The sequence below is a fragment of the Tympanuchus pallidicinctus genome, unplaced genomic scaffold, assembly GCF_026119805.1.
Source record: "Tympanuchus pallidicinctus isolate F22 unplaced genomic scaffold, pur_lepc_1.0 scaffold2, whole genome shotgun sequence".
Lineage (NCBI taxonomy): Eukaryota > Metazoa > Chordata > Aves > Galliformes > Phasianidae > Tympanuchus > Tympanuchus pallidicinctus.
The window spans coordinates 53,465,249-53,477,804 of NW_026294721.1; the positions used below are offsets into that span (position 1 = coordinate 53,465,249).

General features: G+C 36.5%; 1 protein-coding gene across 2 annotated transcripts in view; it reads right to left on the reverse strand.

The window, feature by feature from the left end:
• GRID2 (glutamate ionotropic receptor delta type subunit 2) overlaps window positions 1-12,556 on the reverse strand; it is a 679,658-nt gene that overhangs the window by 644,657 nt on the left and 22,445 nt on the right. The window lies entirely within an intron of this gene.

Here is a 12,556-nt window from a genome sequence, read left to right on the forward strand (position 1 = left end):
CAGGAAATGCAAAATGGAAGAAAAAAACCCAAACAAATAATTTTTCCTCACTTGAAAAGCTAAATTTAAGCCCATCACTCGATTCATAGAGTAAGATGGACTGAAAAAATATTGGTCACACAAAAAAAAAACAAATAAACTTGAGTTGCCAGTGGAAAACGGAGACCGTCTGAAAAGCAAGATAAAGCCAACACAAAATTAAAATTCAAGAATAACAAGATTTTATCATTATTCATATAATTTATATGCTTCCCATTTTATCTGCTATGTTAAAAAGTATCAGGATTCAGAATTTCACACTTATTTATCACCTGGTTAAACAACACTTAGTAGCACAGCACCAGGGAGCTGCTGCACCACTGAGCAGAACATAGACCATTTCTACCCTGATCAAGCAGTAGTAATTGCATCTCCGTATCATTAGGTTGCCCTTAGAGAGATGTCTCAGTACTACGGCTATTCTAATTAAGTTTGTTATGAGTAAGTCAAGTGTGGTGCACAGTAATTTAGTTGCTTCTATGGCAGAACTGTAGAGCATTTCAACAGGTATACTCCTTTTTTTTTTTTTTTTTTTTTTTTTCCCCAACTGAAATTTCAGGATAGCTCTGGATAGCAGCTTTTGAAAGGAAGAACATTCCAAATTTCCATTTCCAAATCTGCCTTCAGAAAGGCAGAAATTAAGAGATAAAGTTTAAAAGACTTAATTAAAAAAAAAAAAAAAAAAAAAAAAGCCTGTCAGTAGCATTCAGTCTCACTTTGCTTCCAGGTAACAGACTCAGTTTTAATTGCAGTATGAGCATGTTAAGGTAAGACTGGGTCAACCAGTGTGTCACTACACAAAATAAGTGACTAATGGATCTTCCTTCATTTGATAGATTGAGGTTAAAATCCTGCTGCTCCTTCAAGAAAGGCAGAACTACTGATGCGAGGAAAAGGGGTTCACAGTATGAGTTTAAGAAAAACAGCAAGCAAATTTAAGAAAAAGATCAGTCACTTTATACATTCTCTCATTAGAAAGTCTTGTTAAATTTGTCCAGTAAGAAGTAAATGATTACATAGACAGTAATTGTTTTCCTCCACACAATCTCCTACATTGAAAAGTATCATCTTCATTCTGCTCATCAACTGTGGCTCTTATCTGCTCCTTCCACTGAGTGTCAATTTTACAGTACAGACTGCACTTATTCTGTTTGCATGCTTCCATGCTTGCCTATGCAACTTTGTTTTCCTGTTGTCTTTTTCATCACACTAAATCAGCCTGTTCAGTTTCCTATATTTCCCTCTCTCTTTTGCTTCTCTTTCAAATCTTGAATTCGTTCCTACAGACCTTACCTTGTTCAAATAATCTCTCAGGAAGTTTTGGTTATTATATACATAGATAGTGGTTTACTAATACCAAAGCAGCTTTCTGAGGTTATCTACCTAATCTCCTTACTGCTTCTTTCCAGCACTGAAGCTGTAAACACTAAGTTATACACAGAATAGAAAAAAGAAAAAAAAGAAAAAAAAAAAAAAAAAGAAAGCAATAAGCAAAGAAAGAATGAGAGAAAGGGGAAAAAAGGAAAAAAAAAAACCCAGGGGCTTCCTGCTCCTGTTTGATTTTCTGCCCAGTGGAAGGGATCAATCTTGCACTCGGAGGAGGTGATCCATGGAAATCAAAGAGATCTCCAGAACTTATCTCTAGTGTTTCATTTCTTTCAGATTTCGGAACAGGCTGAAGCTTGCACCCTTTCCCCCCCTCCCCTTTTCTGCCACCAGGTCTTTAACTAAAGAGAATAAGAAAATTTTCAAAAGATTTAAATGTAGTTGTTTTCACAGTTATTCAAGTGCTACTTTCTTAGCATGTGACATCTTTATGTCAGTGTTTTGTTAGCCAATTGCAGCACTTACAGTGCAAATCTATAAAAAAACTTTCCTACAATATGCTTAAAAAGGGTAACAGCTGAGTATAACTGAAGAACAGAAAAACAAAACCGGTATATAAGAGCTTCGCAGTAAATTGGTTCCACAACACATCAAGGTCTGTATTTCTAATTAATAAATAAATAAATAAATAAAGAGAAAGAAGAAAGAAAAAAAATGAAAACAAGTAACTCAGACCTCTCTTGTATATTACAGACTTATTGGAGTTTACTAATACATTCCTCACTAAGAAACAGCCACATCTAATAAACTTAATTTTTGTTTTGTTTTCTTCTCCTTCTATTCTGCACAATCCTATATTCATCTTTGCCTTTTGTATTCAAATACTAAACACAACTGATCACGCACACACAGCCATTTGAGTACGTATTTAGCAGTGCATACTACATAACTCTTGCAGGATCTATTCTAATTAATCAAAGAAGCTCCAAGTTTTCAGGCATGAGTTTACCCTTCAACCTGTTGTCCCTGGCAAGCATCCAAACTAAGAAATTGAATTTCCACCTGCCAAGTCTACTGAACTAAATAGGCAGAACAAAATAGTTCAAATCTTGAAAACATGCATAAGCACAGTTTTTTTCCTCTTCAGGCTTCAGAAGTGCATTAAAGCCAGTAACTTCTTCAGCCTACCCTGTAGAGTGGAGCTAGAGTACTAGATGGTTATAAAGACAAGCCAGTATAATCCTAAATACCATTAAAAAGAATTCAAAGATACAGGTTTAAGGGCTCCTGGACCTCCATCTGAGGAGCACTGAATGGCTCATCAGCCTCAGGGGACTGTACGAGCCAAGGCAGACTTGCCTGTGAAAAATGGTAGAAATTTTGGCAGAGCAAAGCACTGGGTGCCTGCAGAAATGTCACTGACATCAAATAAGTGAAAGGTATTCAAATTCCCAGAAATGGAGTGAGACAAGGAAAAAAAAAAGTGTGTTGACCTATGTCATCAGTGATTGGCTCAGAGATTGGTGCCTCTACCAGAATTTTGCATTTTATCATCTTGAGGCAAGAGGTCTGCTGAGGCCTGATAGGACTCACCTGTCTCAAAGGGGGAAACATTTCTTGGCTTGTAACCTGGAAAGACTGAGAGATCTCAGACAGGTTATAAGAAATAAGTCTGGAAAATTCCTAAAATATGTTGAAGACAACTTTCTGTCACAGGTATCGAGTGAGCTAATCAGGAAAGGAGCCTTCCTAGATCTGTTGTTTGAGAAGACACCAAATGAATGCTTCACTACTGCCTAATGGCAGACTCCACAAGAATTGATGAACTAACGCCAATATAATCCACCATTGGACATTCCTGTATTTGTCCCTTCTTTCTACAAAGAAAATCATAATGTGCTGCTGAAGCCATCCTCACATTCTCCATGTCATACTTGTCTCATCTGAACTCAGTGCCTGTCCTGAAGGGAAGATTACTGACACAGACTGCATTAGCATCCTCTTTTTGAGAAAGTGATGTAGCAAACAAACAGGGACTCCAAGCCTGAAGAATTGCTTAAAAAAAAAAAAAAAAAATCAGTCAAACCAGCCAACCTACATATATCAAACTCAAATTTAAAAAACAGCACAAAAAAAAAAAAAAAAAGAAAAAAAAGAAAAAGAAAAAGAAAACAAAACAAAAACCTGCTAGCAAAAATGATTTCACAGCTCTTCACTGGAAAATGGTTTGGAACCTAAAACAGAAAAAATCCTTTTTCTTCATTATTTTATTCCTTTGTCATATTATCTTGTAAAGCACTGCACTCTCCTTGGCCTTCTTCCAGGAGAACATTAGTTTGAAGGTAATGTTTCCATGATTTGACTACAAAGGACATGCTTCTTCCAGTCACAGCATCCCTGTTTTCTGCCAAAATACAGCCCTCCTTTCTATTATTTAATGTTGACATTATGGATAAGGATTACTTGAAGAAAGCAAATGCATGCACACATAAATACACGCATATGCAGAAGATGGATTTGGGTGGGTGGGCATACCTGACAAAAGAGCTTGTTTTATAATAACCTTCCACAGCAGTGAACTTGAGAGGACTCTGAGGCTTCAGTTTCATTTGGGGAGCACTGCTATATGGCTTAAAATTACTTATGAGATTTTAATTGATAAAACTGTTTGAAAAATAAATGATCTCAAAGAACAAAGTCCTCCACATGTAAATGTCTGAGATCATATCAGTGTCAACTCAAGATGCACTACAACACTGCCTTTATTATACTTATACCTATTTAAATGACTGAAGAAAGACACAATGCCCATACTGTGCCCTCATCAGTAGTGCTTACTTGGTATTTTTTGGTATTTACTGGTTATAAAAGACCACAAACTCATTAGAAAATAAACAAAATCTTTTTTCTGAGATCAGACAACAGTACATCGTGTGCTATCTTTTCAATTTACTAGTTATTTCTTACCAACTGATTAATACTAGCAACAAACCTCAGCTCTGATGCTTTGTTGATGTTCATTTAGTATTATATACAGACACACACACACACTTTATTTTTTTCCAGAAAGTCTGGACCCATTTCTCTCCTCTCTCCTCATAGAAATGTTTCTGGGAATATCCACATTGCTAATATAATCCCACACTATCTGGATGTAACTGCCTACGTCCAGCTGTTGTCTCATTTTGTATTCACTCTGTAGGAGTTTTAGAAGTTGCAATTATCTTTATTCTTTATCAGCTTTAGTAGTAACACGGTAGAATTCCCGGAAAAGACTAATAGTGCTACAACACTACTAATACTAGCTCCAATATGTACAGTTGATCTGATTTAGTGGCACTGCCTGGAAACTGCTCCAATTTCTAATCTGCAAGAAAAAAATAAGCTGTCATACTCTCTATAAACCAAATACTTAAGCCATGTTGTCTGGTCTATTCTTAATGTGCTATATAATACTGTCATGATCGGAAAAGGGTGTTATACAGAGATTAACTTCTAGACAGAGTCACCTCAAACAGGCAGAAAGGAACTTTCTTTTTCAAATTAAAACAATAAATCTTCTTTTTCTACTAAATAGTACAACTACCTCACAGAGACTTTGACAAAGAAGACAGGTGAACAGAAAGATGCAAAGATTATTCCAAACCACAACAAGCCCAACTCCCTTTTAGCCAGCATCGTAAGCTTTGCTGTACATCCACCGTTTATGCTGAGTCCAAAGCCAGGATGCATTCTCTCCTTTCCTAAAACATTCCCACCCAACTACAGTCAGAAAAAGACCAGGCAGAAGAACCCCAAATGCTCTTTATAACAGTCCTCAATATCCTGCCCGTGCATAATCCAGGTTTCTAGCAGAAAAATCTCTAATGTCCTAAGTATCAGTGACTGCAATTTATACAGATAAATTCAGTTCTTCCTGCTGCAGAGTAAGGTTACACATACCAGCCAAACAGGTAAATAACTAACCAGCATGAGTTTAAAGTGCTATTGTCACGCTCTCTGAAACAAGAAGCCTAAAGATACTCTGAATATGATGTAGTACAAGCATATCAAAAAGTTAATTTTGTTTCCCAGTAATTCTGTAGTTTTTCGTAAGGCATGAAGTCACTCATAAATACAACACAATGCAGACAAAAATAAAATTGTACATACAGATTTTTATTGGAAGAAAAATAACAACAACTAAGATCACAGTAGCTAATTAAAGGCAGTGACAGTTTCAGAAGCCCCTGGAAATATTAGTAGTCACCAACTCGTTTTCAATGAAGAGATAAAAATCTTACTGAATAAAGGTGTACATTGATTATTACTGAAGGGCTTTATAATTAATGAAAACAGTGCAGTTATTCTCGTCCTCAAATGTCTAGAACTATCAATTTGTAGGGGTGTTTACTTAAGCTAGATCCAAATTCTTTCTAATAATTGTCTTTAATCATTATTCTTGACACTTTGTCTTGACTTTTGTTCTATAGGAGATAACCTCGAAAATGTACTCAAAGGCTTACTTTGGCCACCCAAAAAAAAAAACTATTTTAGTATTAAACCTAAAACAAGAAGGTAGTTCTGAGGTTACACAAAAAACATGTACTCCCAATACTACAAAGCATGCTCATCATTGGATTACCTTTTGTATAGCTGTCTGAAAGCTTTTATAAAATTCCTACATTCCTCATAGGTTTCTTACTTGAAATTAAGCTACCCAAAAGCTTAAATTTCACCTAAATTGAACTAAAACTATTAAAGATTTAGAGCATGCAGATTATACACTTTCCTAAGTTGTTTCAGAGCACAGAACGAGAATGAGTTGCATCTTCATCTCATAGAACGATAGAATGGTTTAGTTTGGAAAGAACCTTTAAGATCATCTAGTTCCAAACCTCCTGCCATAGGCACGGATACGTCCTGGTTGCTCAAAGCCCCATCCAGCCTTGCCTTGAGTGCCTCCAGGGAAAGGGCATCCACAACCTCTCTGGACAACATGTTATGGTGTCTCACCACCCTCACAGTAAATAATTTTTTCCTAATCTAATCTAATTATCTTCCTAGTCTAAATCTATCCTCTTCCAGTATAAAGCTAACTCCCCTGATCCTGTCACTGCACATCCTTACAACTAGTCCCTCCCCAGCTTTCTTGTAGACTTCCTTCACATACTGGAAGGCCACTATAAAGTCTTCCCAGAGCCTTCTCTTCTTCAGGCTGAACAGCCCCAGCTCTGTCAGCCTGTCCTTGTGGAGGAGGTGCTCCAGATCTCTAATCATCTTTACAGCACTCCTCTTGACCCGTTCCTACAGCTCAATGTCCTTCCTGTGTTGGGGGCCCCAGAACTGGACGCAGTATTCCAGACAGGGTCTCACAAGAACAGAGTGAGCACAAACTGCTGGTCACACTTCTCTTGATGCAACCCATGATTCAGTTGGCCTTCCGAGCAGCAAGTGCACATTGCCAGCTCATGCTGAATCTTTCATCAACCAACACACCTTCTCCTCAGGGCTGCTCTCAAACCATTCTCTGCTCATCCTGCATATCTGCTTAGGATTTCCCTGATCCAGGTGCAGGACCTTGCACTTAGCCTTGCTGAACATCATGAAGATGGCATCAGGCCCAACTCCCAAGCCCATCCAGGTCCCTCTGGATGGCATCCCTTCCTTCTAGCCTATCAACTGCACCACTCAGATTGGTGTCATCTGCAAACTTGATAAAGGTGCACTTGATCCTACTGTCCATGTTGCCTACAAAGATGTTGAATAGCATTGATCCCAGCAGCGATCCCTGAGGAACATCACTCATCACTAGTCTCCACTTAGACACTGGGCCATTGACCGTAACCCTGAGTGTGACAATCCACCCATTTCTTTATTTGAAAATTTAATTATTGCTAATATGAAGCTTACATCAGTAGTGAGTTTAAAACTTCCTAGCCAGTAAGGATCTCATAAAATCTATTCAATTTAGCCTTATCATAAAAAGGAGAGCTGAAGCACACAGTTGTACAACAACTCACCTTAGAAATGAAACCATAGGGAAACTAGAAGGCTGGACTTTGCAGGGCTCCCCTATGCATCACCTTTTCTGTTTAGAGCAAGTTGCAACAAGCCAATCTCTGAGACCATATAGGAAGAGTCAGGAAAAAACATTCCACAGTACAGTGTAACTCCCACCTCTCAGTGTTTTATGATGCCAGGTTTAGCACTAGCATGTTGCACACCATCCACAGTTAAAAAAGGAAGGGTAAAAAGCTCAGAAAACTTGTGGCAACTTATGAGGTTTTGTTGGGGTTGGACAACTCTATTCTCAAGGTATTAGTCTATTTAATTTCAATTCATATCCAAAAGCTCTCCTTCACCTCAAACAAACAATGTTTGAATTGTGTACTATTCGTAGCCTTCTGCCCACAACCATAATTTTGAATATATTCTTCCAAACAGCTGGAAAAGGTTCTTCCTTCATAATTTCATCTATTTTATTAAGCAGATCTCAGTGGTTTAGCAGCAAACACTTGTTCTATTAATGTAATAAACTGTAACTTCCTTAGCTGTAGCATTATAAATTACTCAGTCCCTGATCTCATTAAGAAATGACTCTGTAGGAGCACTAATGTAACAAAGGAGAGATAGCAGTGTTCTGCTGTGTTAGAAAGCCAGGCACTTAGCATTTGTCCAGAAGTGAGTTAAACAAATTCAACAAGGGCAAACTGATTTCATCTGGGCAGCAACTTAGCTCAATGGTTGCAGAAGAGGAAGAAAACATAAACTGATTTTCAGTAGCAGTATGTATAAGCAAGTAGGATATGAAAGCAGAACAGAATTCAAGATTTCTTCTCAGTTGTACATGCAATTTTAAATCTCCAGTTTTTCAAATTTCAAAGATGTGTAATTTCAAAGGAGAGAATGGGTAAAGACATCAACACAAACAAATTTGATGAACAGAACAGGATAGAACACATATAAAGTCTATAAGTTAAAAGAAGGTGCTTAGTTCATAAAAATAATTTTAGAAAAGACAATGTTATCAATTATAATGTTCACAGACATTAAAGTCACTTCTAACTGAAGCAAAATTTAGAGCTCTAAAATAAAGATGGATGACATATTTTCAAGAAGATGTTTGAAAAGCAACTGAGTACCTGCCAGAAATCATAAGAATCCGACATTCATAATGTAGAGCTGATATAATTCCTGCACAACATAATGATTCTTGACTTTGAAGTTCGAAGAGAGACTATTCTATTCCTATTCAACAGAAACAATTTAACTGCATGTTTACAGGAGTATCTCTCAGAATTCCTAATTCTAATTGTACAATGATCCTAATACTAGAAATGTTATCTACAACTGTATATACTTACTCTTACATACTCTCATCAACTCATAGGGAAAAACATAACAGATTTAAAACACCATTATGTTCTTGTTTTGCAAACTGCCCTATAGTCAAGCCCTGGGGCAACGCTGCCAAGCTTTGGAGACTTGTTAAAGTGAATTGACTGTGGGATATTTAGTATCATTACAAGAAAATCCAACCAAGCCAGAAAGGTTGGAGGGACTTTCAGGTGTCAACAGAATGCATATGTGAATCAATATGCATTATTCTGGTTTGGTATAAATCAATACTGCATTAAGAAAGTGATATGCTTTATACATCCTAATCTATAGAGTATCCTGAAGCATCAAATAAATGTTATAATAGTGTTTGATTTCCTTACTTATCAACTGATCACCTAAATAGTCCTTCTTCGTTCTCAAAAACTATTCCAAGTAGCAACTTTTATAGCGTTCCAGTGGGGACAACAAAATTCTATATAAAGAGAAGGAAGGCTTAGGAAAACAAATATTTAATTTTTTATCGCACTTTACATCTCTGCACAGCAGCTTGAAACATTCAACGCAATAAAACAGTTAAGGAAAGTTAAACAATTTTGACTATGCATTCATCCCTGGTCTTGAGCCTTGCCAAAGCTCAAACATGCACCACTGAATAGGTCTAGAACGAGGCCCAAACTGAGCAACCCTAAAAGCTGACGTCTTCAAACAGGACAAGTTGAAATGTTTAATCTCATGAGTTGCTATTTGCGATACTGAGAGCAGCTGGAAATACAAGTTTGTTTTGCTAACCCCTTGAGCTGGAAAACAAACAGTGATGGCTGGACCAGAGGTGTCCCCATCACCCTAATAGGCAGGAACACCTCCTGTGGCTGGAAAAACCTACTTCTTTCTGCAGCATTGAGAGGATGGTGATCAAGGCTGGAGGTTCAGGAATTTGTTGCCATTTGGTTTGCACTTGTAAATTACAGGTTATTAGTAGTCCAGAGAGAAAAAGAGAGACCTAATCTTATCACTGGGGAATCCACAATTGCAAGTCAACTATTAAACATGCTATGACAAGGTCACTCCGAGCCTTGCAGTTCTCACACTTAGGAGTGCTGGTGAGATCCAGCATATGTTTTAAGCGACCTTGTACACTTCAGACAGTTTCAAGTCTCTGGGAAGCTCTCAAAAGCAATGTTGGATTGTCCTCTGGAAAATGGTCACATTTGTAGGACATGCTACCAGTGTGACAGCTGCAGAAGTTAACATCACCAACTCTCTGAAGCTTCATTTACACCAATTGCTTGCTAAAACGCATAGCCCATGAATAATCACTTTAGACAGGCAGAAGTTCATAAACAATCCTGAATGGCAAAATTCTGAAAAAAAAAGCAGTTTGAAGCAGTCTGTCTTGTTTTCCTCTTCCATATTACTTTCTCTCTTCCAGTGTTTTTCCTATGCTAGGAATTTTAGCTTGCTGGAATTATTTTTGTTTTTACTATATACCAGTATATGTGGCACAAAATGATAAAACAGCTGTATCGTACTTTTCTGCCTTTCATGTAGAAAGCATTTCCCTCCTGGAAGCAAACATCCCTGTGCAGAAACAAAACAATTTCAATAAATCACAATGAAGCCTTGCTGATAGAAAACCAATCATCTCCCTATACTGTATGCTTTTATGCACAGTGCATTTAATTTCCTGTTTAAACATGATTGCTAAATTCAGCCTAACTTATTTACATGGTTCTCAACTAGTTCACCAACTCTTAACACTTGCAATGCATCTAAAAGCAGCCAGCACTTTAAAAACAAAAGTAATATATGTACAGATAACTGTCCTTTTAGCAAAACTTATACACATTCCTATATAAGTTGTTGAATTGGATTCTTGCTTAAATTGATAATCACATTAAATTCAATTTGCATGTTAGTTAACTGTTTGCAAAAATTCTCTCAAATGTTCTGCATAGGCATGCAGGCCACAAACTATTCCAAAACTGGTATTACAATCATAAAATCCTAGAACCCTTGAATGGTTTCAATTGGAAGGGATCTTAAAGATCATTTAGTTCCAACCTCTCTCTGCTGCAGACACATATTCACTACATCAGATTGTTTTAAACCCCATCCAACCTTGTCTTGAAATATCATAAGCATACTTCTTAAATAGATGAAAAGTACACAGAAAGGGACTGTGCAAGAAGGATTCCATGGCCTTTTTCCAACCCTCCAATCAAACTAATGTCTAAAAGCAAATACAGGCTGGCAAATTTGCTACTCCATAGTGACTTTTATTCATCTGACTTACTTGTTTAACTGGCAAGAGACCTTTCTAAATAATAACAGTAAAGGGAGAATGCTCTTAGAATATACTCTTAGTATATATTAATATACTTAGTAATATATAATAATATAATATATTATATATTAGTATACTTAGTAATATATTTTAGAAAGTTAAACAGAGATTTTTATTATTATTCCCTTAGTAATAAGTACACTTACAACTAAAATACAGCACAACAGAAGCAAGAACAACAAATAAAACTCTGATAACTGAAGGTATACTCATTCCTTTTCAATTGAACTAAATTACTTTTATTTGATTAATGAATGAAAGTTTCTTACAGTTTTACGCTACTGGAATCACAGAAAACCTCTCACTTAATTTTTTCTATGAGTTCTGTGAAGAACTTTAGGAATTTATGAAGAAACTGTATGCTTTCTTTGGTTTGTTTGAAACAAACAACTACAACTGTTATGGCTTTTCTTTGTTTCTGCTGAAGAGAAATCTTTCAGAAGCCATCATTTGCCACAAAAAGTTTTCCTACTAGAAAAAAACAAAATGTATCATTAAATTACTTTGAACAGAAATTGATCAAGCAAGCTGAAGGAAGTCAAGAGGCTATGAAGTCTGAATTAGGTACTGTGAAAGCCAATTTTTGCTCACATATGACAGCAAATAACTCAGCACCGATGACAGGCAGCAGTCACTGCTGCAAACAAACAGAATGCATTTACAATTGTGCTTTCAAAGGATGAATTGAGTGTATAACATTTTCATTTATTAACACATATTTGCCACATCAATCTCATGTATGACAGAACACATGAAACCAGGCAAATCATTCCACAAACTGCACTCATCTTTTCTCTGTCCATAACATTAACATCTTTTGCCTTTTGCAGACATCAAATAGCTGCAAAATAATATAAGGAACAAGAAACTGCAGAGTAGTTCTCCATAGTGTTTGAAGTGTTTCTAAGCACAACAGCTAGCATAAAAACAAATGCCTTACTGAAAGCAAGCATCTGAATCAGTAAACGCTTTTCAAGTGCTACAGACATACTTGTTGATGGAAATACATTGCCTAATAAGTTTCAAGCTACTTTGACTGGTGTATCAGCCCCACTAATAGAAGTGTTTCTTTCTCTTTTTCACATTGACAGTGTGTTAATGACTAAAATTTATCATCCTCTTGAACCATTCTGACTGGCTAATCTAACAATTTAGCAGTATAATTCCTGAGTGGATTAAAATGTGAAAATAAATAGGCTAATCCCATCTAGGACACTCATTTGCTTCCTATTCTAACTTCAAAACTTCAAGGAATGTATTTCTCACCTTTTTTTTTTTTCTTTTTTCTTTTTTTTTTTTAAACCACAGCAAAATATATATCTTTCCATTCTGAGCAAAATCAGCAGACAAAGTTGTCACAGTGCCTTACAGGAAGTTTCCAGATCTGCTGTGGTGCAGAAACCAAATTACTTCCTTCCTACAGAACTGGACTTGACATTAAATCTATTACGATAACATCAGCAAAATGTTAATAAATGCAGAATAGTACAGAGAACAACAACATTTATTTACAGGTTAAAGGTA